This window comes from Giraffa tippelskirchi, chromosome 2, assembly GCF_054371585.1.
Source record: "Giraffa tippelskirchi isolate mGirTip1 chromosome 2, T2T-mGirTip1v1.2.pri, whole genome shotgun sequence".
Lineage (NCBI taxonomy): Eukaryota > Metazoa > Chordata > Mammalia > Artiodactyla > Giraffidae > Giraffa > Giraffa tippelskirchi.
Window position 1 is genome coordinate 218,584,023 of NC_137276.1, and position 10,017 is coordinate 218,594,039.

The window sequence follows — 10,017 nt, forward strand, 5'->3', positions numbered from 1 at the left end:
TGATTGTACTGAGTAACATCACTTATAGGAATTTATCCTAAAAATTATTTAGGACATTTTACAAAGATCTTCCTAACAGCAGGAAATTGAAAGCAACCTAAATTATGAATAATAGATTATTTATTTCTATGTAATCTTATAACAATTAGAGTCACTATATTTAAATGTACAAATAGATACTAAATGAAAAGCAATATTTTAATGTAGTTATAGGATTATAAAGATAAAACAATGTCTACCATTGTTTAGGCAGTAGAGATATGGGAATTTTCATATACTGTATTTATAATCAGAAAAATATATGATAAAAATATTGGTTTGTAGTGCAAACTAAATTGCATAAGAAATGTACCAACCAAAACATACCTCTATTTTTGTGTTATGAACTCCATGAGACCAAGATTTTCATTGTGTTCATCTTTGTATCCTAGCACTGTGCCCAGTCCATAGGAGATGTTTAATACATGTTAGTTGAATGAACATAATCTATTGATCAATCAAAGATAAAATGGGGCTCTCAGTTCTCTCTCCTAAAATTGTGCAGAATTCCAATAATTATAATAGCTTTACTTGTTTCAGTAGTGCTACCATTTCACAGGTCATCCCTCCTCTTTAGTGGGGAAAAGAACCACTATGGGCCTCCAACTCTTACTTATTTAATTCATCCCAAGTATAAAACAATGCATTTCATCTGGGTCTAATTTCATTTCAGAAATGATATTTTGTGAAAATGCAATCTCAGTCAAGAAAGAACAGAAATATTTTGATTATATTGAATTTACCATTACAGATTCATCTCTTCAGCTACCGTTACTAAAAATGTAATAACAATCATAGTCTGTACATCTACATAACGTTATGACCTTAGATACTAATTTGAAAAGTCTATTCAGTCACTTAGTCGTGTCCAGCTCTTTGTGACCCTGTGGACTGTAGCCTGCAAGGCTCTTCTGTCTATGGAATTTTCACGGCAAGCATATTGGAGTGGGTTTCCATTTCCTTCTTCAGAGACTTGAACGTGTGTCTCTTGCATCTCCTGCATTGACTGGCAGATTCTTTACCACTGTGCCTCCTGGGAATATCAAGTTTATATTCAGCAAAATTATGTATGTAGAAGGATTTCCCTTTGAGAAATATATTTTAATAACATTTATCACCTTGTAATACTTTTCTTTCAAAAGAGATTGCTCAGCTTATTCTTTACTTCCTTAATTTGACATTGTTTCCAGGAACAAAAGGAAACATGAATACAATTTATAGAAAATGAGAAGAAAAGGAAATTAACCTAGTTATGTCTGAGTTATCACATAGACTGCTTTTCCTGCAGGAGCCCCTATTATTATGAAAACCATACCTCTTACTTGCAGGCACAGGGGGAGGTCCATCAAAGCACAATTTAAATCAAGAAGCTTTGTGTGATAAGCAAAGTCTTGTAGATGAAACACACCCAGTGCTCCAAGTTATTGCAGAAATGTATGAGGGTTTCCTCAATGGTTCTACAGCTAAAGAATCCACCTGCATGCAGGAGACAGACATGGGAGATTTGGGTTCAATCCCTGGGTCAGGAAGATCTCCTGGAGGAGGAAATGGCAACCCACTTCAGTAATCTTGCCTGGAGAACCCCATGGACAGAGGAGCCTGGGAACGGAGGCTACAGTTCAAAGGGTCACAAAGAGTCAGACATGACTAAGCATGCATACGGATGCAAGAGTTTACCTTGATGTGTCAATGTCTCCAAAGAGACAAAGGCATAAGGAAGCAATTCTTACGGTGCAGAATACAGCTTTCTTTAGTGACTGATTCCGGAAGCTCAGTATCATCTACAGGGATTTTCAAGAAAAGAGGAGAAAAATAACTACTCTTTTGAGAAAAGAACTGTCCCTTTTCCTTGTTAGTTTCAAAGATATAGGAGAAAAAAATAAGTGAAATAAGTTCTTTTTGGCTCACTATGGCACTCAAATCTCTATCTCTGTCAGACTCCTTTTATCTTTTACATTTATTCTTAAAAACATGATTTGAAATTTTACCAGCTCAGGACATAGAATCTGCAAATTAAAAATGTATAGATTTAAAACTTTATATATTCTTCAAGTGTGAAGGAAGTCCCTCTTTCATATCTCTAATCATTAAAGAACAGAAGCTTTTAAGTTCAAGAAGTCAGTATTATTGTACCCTATATTACATTGTATTTCAAAACTTTCTAATTTAGTGATTCATTCATTTATTTATTCAACAGATTTTTACAGAAGGCCAATATATATTCTGAAAGCTATTCTCTACTGGGGATACAATAGTTTTTAAAAATTCTTGCTCTTACGGATTTTACATGGTGAAGTGGAAAGTGAAAATGTTGGTCGTTCAGTCATGTCTGACTCTTTGCGACCCCATGGACTGTAGCCCATCAGGCTCCTCTGCCCATGGAATTCTCCAGGCAAGAATATTGGAGTGAGTTGCCATTCCCTGCTCCAGGGGAATCTTCCTGACCCCGGTCTTGGGGATTGAGCCCAGGTCTCCTGAATTGCAGGCAGATTCTTTACCATCTGAATCACCAGGGAAGCTTGCTCTTATGTATTTTACATGGTATATTTAAAAATAACATAAAAATAAGTTGATAGCATAGCTGCTAGAAGCAAGCACTATTTTTAAAAAACAGGAACAAAACAGAGAGCCCAGAAATAGATCCACATAAGTATAGTCAACTGATCTTTGTCAAAGAAACAAAGGCAATACAATGAAGCAAAAATAGTTTTTTCAACAAATGTTGCTGCAACAACTGGACATCCACATGCAAAAAAAAAAAAAAAGAAAATGAACCTAGATACAAATCTTACACCCTCCACAAAAATTAACTCAAAAAGAATGGCAGACCTAAATGCAAATCCCAAAACTTTAAAACTCCTAGAAGATCACATAAAAGAAAACCTAGATGAACTTTGGAATGGTAATGACTTTTTAATTTTTTTAAACATGGAATGCTTCATGAATTTGCATGTCATCCTGGAGCAGGGGCCATGCTAATCTTCCTCATATCATTCTAGTTTTAGTACATGTGCTGCCAAAGCAAGCATGGCAATAGCTTTTAGATTCAATGCCAAAGGCACAACCCATGAAAAGAAACTGATAAGCTGGGCTTCATTAAAATTAAAAAATTCTGCTCTTTGATAGACATTATCAAGAAAATAAGAAGACAAGCCACAGACTGGAAAAAAAAAATATTTGCAAAAACCACATCTGATAAAGAACTGTTATCAAAATAGACAACGAACTTCTATAACTCAACAGTAAGAAAACAAACGGGCTTCCCCCAGTGGCTCAGACAGTAAAGAATCTGCCTGTAAAGCAGGAAACCCCAGTTCAACCCCTGGGTCGGGAAGATCCCCTGCAGGAGGATATGGTAACCCACTCCAGTATTCTTGCCTGGAGAATTCCCTGGACAGAGGAATTGTGGGCTACAGTCCATAGGGTCGCAAAGAGTTGGACACAACTGAGCGACTAACATTTTCACTTTCAAGAAAACAACAACCTGATTTTAAAAAACGAGCCAAAGACCCTAACAGAAAACTCACTAAAGAAGATATACAGATGGCAAATGAGCATACAGGAAGGTACTCTATATCATATGTCATGAGGAAAATGCAAATTAAAACAACGATGCAATATCACTACACACCTATTAGAAAGGCCCAGAACATTGAAAACACCAGATGCTGGAGAGGATACAGAACAACAGAACTCTCACTCACTGCTGGTGGGAAAGCAAAATAGTTCAGATACTTCGGAATACAATTTGTCAGTTTCTTACAAAAAGTAGACATTTTCTTACTGTATGATTCAACAATCACGCTCCTTGGTATTTACCCAAAGGACTTAAAAACATATCCACACAAAATGTACACTTAGATGTTTACAGCAGCTTTATTCATAATTGCCAAAATGTGGAAGCAATCAAGATGTCCTTTAGTAAGTGAATAGATAAAGAAACTGTGGTACATTCAGACAATGCTGCTGCTGCTGCTGCTAAGTCGCTTCAGTCGTGTCCGACTCTGTGCGATCCATAGATGGCAGCCCACCAGGCTCCGCCGTCCCTGGGATTCTCCAGTGCCGGAGTCCTGCTCCAGCTGGTCCAGGGGTATCCAAGGGATGAACGGCGTCGGTGAAAAGAAAGAAGGGAAAGAAAGAAAGACACAGAGTCTTTTGAAGGTTCAGAGATGAAGATCCTTTATTGCTCTAAGTTTCTACCTACATAGCACATGTTTTAGGTCAGTAACCTTTGTAATGATTGTTTTGCAATATTTTCCTATTCAGATGATTTATCTCTTGATTCTAAGATGCAAATGTTCTTTCCTGGTCTTTTGTTACATTTCGGTTACATTTTTACCCCGAAACCTATTCTTATTTTACTAAAAACATGATCTATGATGTCATAAATCATATTGTTCAATCTACTTCAGCTAACACAGCGTCTTGCTTCAGGGAATAAGCACTATAGTGGGATCTAAGGTCAAGAGTCTCTCATAGTACAGCCATTGTCTGTGGGGGTCTGTTTACCATCTACCCACATATCACAAGACTATTTGTGGCAAAAACAAATCTTTTACAGTCTACCCTGAAACCACCTGCAATATGACTCACATATTTCCTTTTGTCTGTGTTCAGGTTCTGGGAGGGGCACAAATATGTCTAGCGTCCTAATCTTTATGAGAAAAGGCAATTGGATTAGTTTCTGTAATTTTTCTTAATACATGATCCAGGTTTTCGGTCATCAATAATAATCTCCTCATGAGGCCAAATCACAATAGGCTTAGGGCTTGTTTTTTAAATGAAAATGGCCTTACTCCCTGGCTGAGTGTTAGGGACCCATCAGCCAGGGGCCTCAGTAGGTTTAATCATTTCGGGAATATTTCTTTGGGACAGAGGATCATTTTTCTTTTCCCTAAACTCTAGTGAAATCACTACAGAAGCCCCTTTAAATCCTGCCAACAAGGAAAGAAACACAGCTAGCCACAACAAAGGCAAAGAACGGGAAGGAGTGAAGGTTCTGATCCTGGAGAGAAACCGCTTTGCAGTTTCTTCTTGAGTGGTGCCGTGACTTTGTCACCTGGCAGTAGATCCAGAATGGCTCCCAACACTCCAGGCAAGAACACTGGAGTGGGTTACCATTTCCTTCTCCAATGCATGAAAGTGAAAAGTGAAAGTGAAGTTGTTCAGTCGTGTCCGACTCTTTGCGACCCCATGGACTGCAGCCTACCAGGCTCCTCTGTCCATGGGATTTTCCAGGCAAGAGTACTGGAGTGGGGTGCCATTGCCTTCTCCATTCAGACAATGGAATATTATTAAACACAAAAAAAGAAATGAGCTATCAAGCAATGAAAAGACATGGAGAAAACTTAAAGGCATGTTACTAAACGAAAGAAGTGAATGTGAAAAGGTTACATATTGTATGATGCCAACCATATGATATTTTGGAAAAAGGAAAACTATGGAAACAGTAAAAAATGTCAGGGGTTGATGGAGAGGAAGAGTGTGATGAATATGTAGCAGAGAGAAGATTCATAGAACACTGAAAATAACCTATGTGATACCATAATGATAGATACATGTTATTATGCACACATGCTAAGTCACTTTAGTTGTATCCTACTCTTTATGGTCCTATGGACTGTAGCCCACCAGGCTCTTCTATCCATGGGATTCTCCAGACAAGAATACTGGAGCTCCTCCAGGAGATCTTCCTGACCCAGGGATCGAACTCACATCTCTTATGTCTCCTGCATTTGCTGCTGCTGCTAAGTCGCTTCAGTCGTGTCCGACTCTGTGCGACCCCATAGACTGCAGCCCACCAGGCTTCCGCATCCCTGGGATTCTCCAGGCAAGAACACTGGAGTGAGTTGCCATTTCCTTCTCCAATGCCTGAAAGTGAAAAGTGAAAGTGAAGTCGCTCAGTCGTGTCCAACTCTTTGCGACCCCATGAACTGCAGCCTACCAGGCTCCTCCATCCATGGGATTTTCCAGGCAAGAGTACTGGAGTGGGGTGCCATCGCCTTCTCCAGGGTTCTATACACTAGTGCCACCTGTGAAGCCCCACATGTTATTATACTTTTGTCTAAATCCATAGAATGTACAACACCAAAAGTGAACTGTGAAGTTCTAAAGTAAACTACGAACTTTGGGTGGTAATGATATGTGAATGAAGGTTCATCAATTGTAACAAATGTATTTACATTGGTGAAGGATGCTGATAATGAGAGCCTATTCATGTGTGAGGGCAGAGGATGTGTGAAACATCTCCACCTTTTCTGTTAATTTGCTGTGAATCTTGAACTGCTTTCAAAAGAAAAATAAATAAAGTGTCAGTTAAAAGAAATGATAATACATACAAAGCTAAATCAGAGGAAGTGATTGGATATTTTACAATCAATGGCTATGGTAATACACAGTAAGCATGTGACATTTGGTCAAGAAAATGAAGGAAAAGATGGAATGAGCCATACAGCTGTTGGATGCAAAAACATTCTGGGGAATTCCCTGATGGCCCAGTGGTTTGGACTCAATGATTCCACTGCTGGGGGCCCAGGTTCAATCCCTGGTCCTGGAACTAAGTTCCCTCAAGCTGTGTGATGCTGTGGAAAAAAAAAAAAAAAAGAAGAAGAAGAAATAAGGAAAAGAAAAAGGAAATATATTCTGGAGAGAAGAAGCAGTTAATGCAAAGTCCATGAGGTGGGAACAGGCTGGCATCTTGAGCAACAGCAAGAAACGCAGTGCGTCTAATAAGGAATGAGCAAATGAGAGTATAAAGTGATGGAGTAGGAAAGGTAACAGTCCAGATCATATAGGACTCTATATGATCTATAGGATATGTGAGGCCTTTGTCAAGATGAAGAAGCTTTCTTTTACTCCAGGTTTACAGGGAGGTTTTTTTTTGTTTTTTTTTTAACTATGAATGGATATCGAATTTTATAAAATACTTTTTCTGAATAAAATATAGATGATTGTGTTGTTTTTCTTTTTATTCTGCTTATGTGCTGAATTATAACCATTTGTGCTTTTGTAACTTTTTGATTAGTTACAATTGATTACATTGTTGTGATAGTTTCAGGTGTGAAGCATAGTGCAGCATATATATGTATATAAGGGCTGAGGAAGCAGTTAATATGGATATATGCATACATATATTCTTTCTCAGATTCTTTTCCACTATAGATTCTTACAAGATATTGAATACAGTCCTCTATGCTATACAGCAGGACCTTGTTGTTTATGTTTTGTATACAGGTGTGTGTTTTTGTTAATTCCAAGTTCCTTATTTATCCCTTCCTGCTTTTCCCCTTTGGTAGCCATGATTTTGTTTTCTCTTTCTGTGAATCTCTTTTTGTTTTATAAATAAGTTCTTTTGTATCATTTTTAGATTCCACATGTAAGTGATGTCATACGGTATTTATCTTTTTCTGACTTACTTCACTTAGTATAAAAATCTCTAGGTCTATCTGCGTTGCTGCAAATAGCATTATTGCATTTTTAATAGCTAAGTAATATTCTATTGTATATATGTGCCACTCTTTTTATCCATCTGTTATTCATCTGTTAACAGATATTTAGGTTGCTTCCATGTCTTGGCTATTGTAAACAGTACTGCTGTGAACATCGGGGTGCCTGTATCTTTTCAAATTAGAGTTTTCTTTTTTTCTGGATAAATGCCTAGGAGTAAAATTGCTGGATCATATGATAACTCTATTTTTAGTTTTTTAAGGAATTTCCATACTGTTCTTTATAGTTAGCCATTGTTTTTTTTCTTCTTTTAATTAATCATTTTAATTGGAGAATAATTACTTTACAGTATTGTGATGGTTTTTGCCATACATCCACATGAATTGGTCACAGGTATATATGTGTCCCACTCCAACCTGAACCCTGTCCCATCTCCCTCCCCCATACCCTCTGGATTATCTCAGAGCACCAGCTTTGGGTGCCCTGCTTCATGCATCGAACTTGCACTGGTCATGTATTTTACATATGGTAATGTACATGTTTCAGTGCTATTGATTTTTTAATGTTGAACCTATCTTCCATTCCTGGGAGAAACTCCATTTGGTCATGATATATATTTTCTTTTTATATATTATAGAATTTATTTTGTTTAAACTTCTTGGTAACTTTTATCTATGTTCACAGGAGTTATTGACTATAGTTTCTTATACACAGTGTATCATGTTTTATCTAAATTGATAGACCTGCCTTTTAGATGCAATGCAATTATTGATATAGCTGTATTTTAGCCTATCATCTTGCTTTCTGTTTTTTATTTGCTATCTCTGTTATTGATTTCTATTTCCCACCTTCTTCTGTATTAATTATTATTTATTTGTATTTTTATCTCTACTATTGGTTTAATAATTATGCCACTTTTTCAAAATTTTAGTGAATTTCTTAAGATGAACACTAAGCATTTTTAACTTAGTACCATCAAGTAGTTTTACATCATTCATGTATACATGCATTACCTCTTCCCCATCCTCTGAACTATTCTTCATACTTTTTACTTCTACATACATAATAAACTCACAGTTATTTTGTTACTAATTTGTCTTTAAAATCCATTATCTTTTAAAGAGTTTAATGTTAAATTTCCATCATACTTCATATTCCTCTGTCTGAGAACTTTCTTTCATGTATCTTGAATTATAGGTCTCTGACAATAAATTTTCTTGATATTTGAAAAAATATTGCTTTTTGAGTCTTAGCATGTGATGCACAGATTGGCAGATTCTTTCGCTCTGCAAAGAGGATCTTGTCTACATGTTAATGTGTCTGGAAGAAAAAAATAGTTTTCAGGTTCTTCAATATTTATTAGATGATATAATCTTTTGCACAAGATCTACTAATTCTATGTATTTGAACTGGCAAAAGTTCTTTGAATGGAATTCTACATAACTGCTATTCTTTAAAAGCCATTGGATTAAATATTATGTTGGCATCCAATGAAAATCCTGATTTTACTAATCATTTGCATCTATCAGAAGAGTTAAGCTTATGCTTTGCAACAACACCAAATTCAGTGGCAGAATTTTAACCATTTTGCTGTACCTTGCTCTGCTGTGTTTCATCTTATTCAGGATACCGCATGACATCTCAGTTACTTCCATAATTGCCAAGACTGAAAAAAAAAAGGGAATGATGAGTCATACGCTAGACATTCAATCTCCCACCTACAAGTGACACCCATTACTTCCACCCATTTTAATGATCAACTAAGTCACATGGCCACACCTAACTTTAAGAAATACCAGGAGGAGAAATTTTTGGTAAAAGGCACTAATAAAAAATATATTATATATTAACTGCTTTTTTTCTAGAAGTTACAAAAACTAATCATTAAAATTTTCATCATTACCCTTTTCTAACAGCAATAATAAGTAAATATATGCCATATACTTCCTGGTCACTCAGCAGTAAAGTATCCTCCTGCCGATGCAGGAGATATAAGAGACTCAGGTTTGTTCCCTTGATTGGGAAGATCTCCTGAAGAAGGAAATGGCAACCCACTCCAATATTCTTACCTGGAAAATTCCATGGACAAAGAACCTGGTGGGCTACAGTTCACGAGGTGACAAAGGAGTCAGACACAACTTAGAGACTAAACAGCAACAACAAATATGCAATATTATTTTAAATATTTATTCAGATAGCATTATAGTAACTATTATTCCTGTATTCCTTTATAAATAAAAAAATTTATTTTATTTTTGTGTCTTCTGTATATTCCAAGATTTCATAGGGAATTTAGTTCTCTCTGGGATCTGTACTTTTCCATCCATAATTCTTCCTTTCTTTGGGAGGTCATAAATGCATGCCATCTGGTTCTAGCCTGTATGATCAGATAATTTTAATTTCTTAATTATCTATTCTGGAGAAATACAGTTTTCCTTCAGTGTTTATTTTTCCTGCCCTGAGAACTGTTGGCTTCTGGTGTTTGTCTCTCTGCCTTTCTCTGTCAACACAGAAGCAGGCAAAGCTTTGTGG

At 36.6% G+C, this 10,017-nt stretch overlaps 1 non-coding gene across 1 annotated transcript; it reads right to left on the minus strand.

Annotated features, from left to right (window-relative positions):
* Positions 1–2,961: 2,961 nt before the first annotated feature.
* Positions 2,962–3,064, minus strand: LOC145539995 (U6 spliceosomal RNA). Its single transcript, XR_014078132.1, has one exon. It is a non-coding gene; the product is annotated as a U6 spliceosomal RNA (small nuclear RNA).
* Between the last annotated feature and the right edge of the window lie 6,953 nt (positions 3,065–10,017).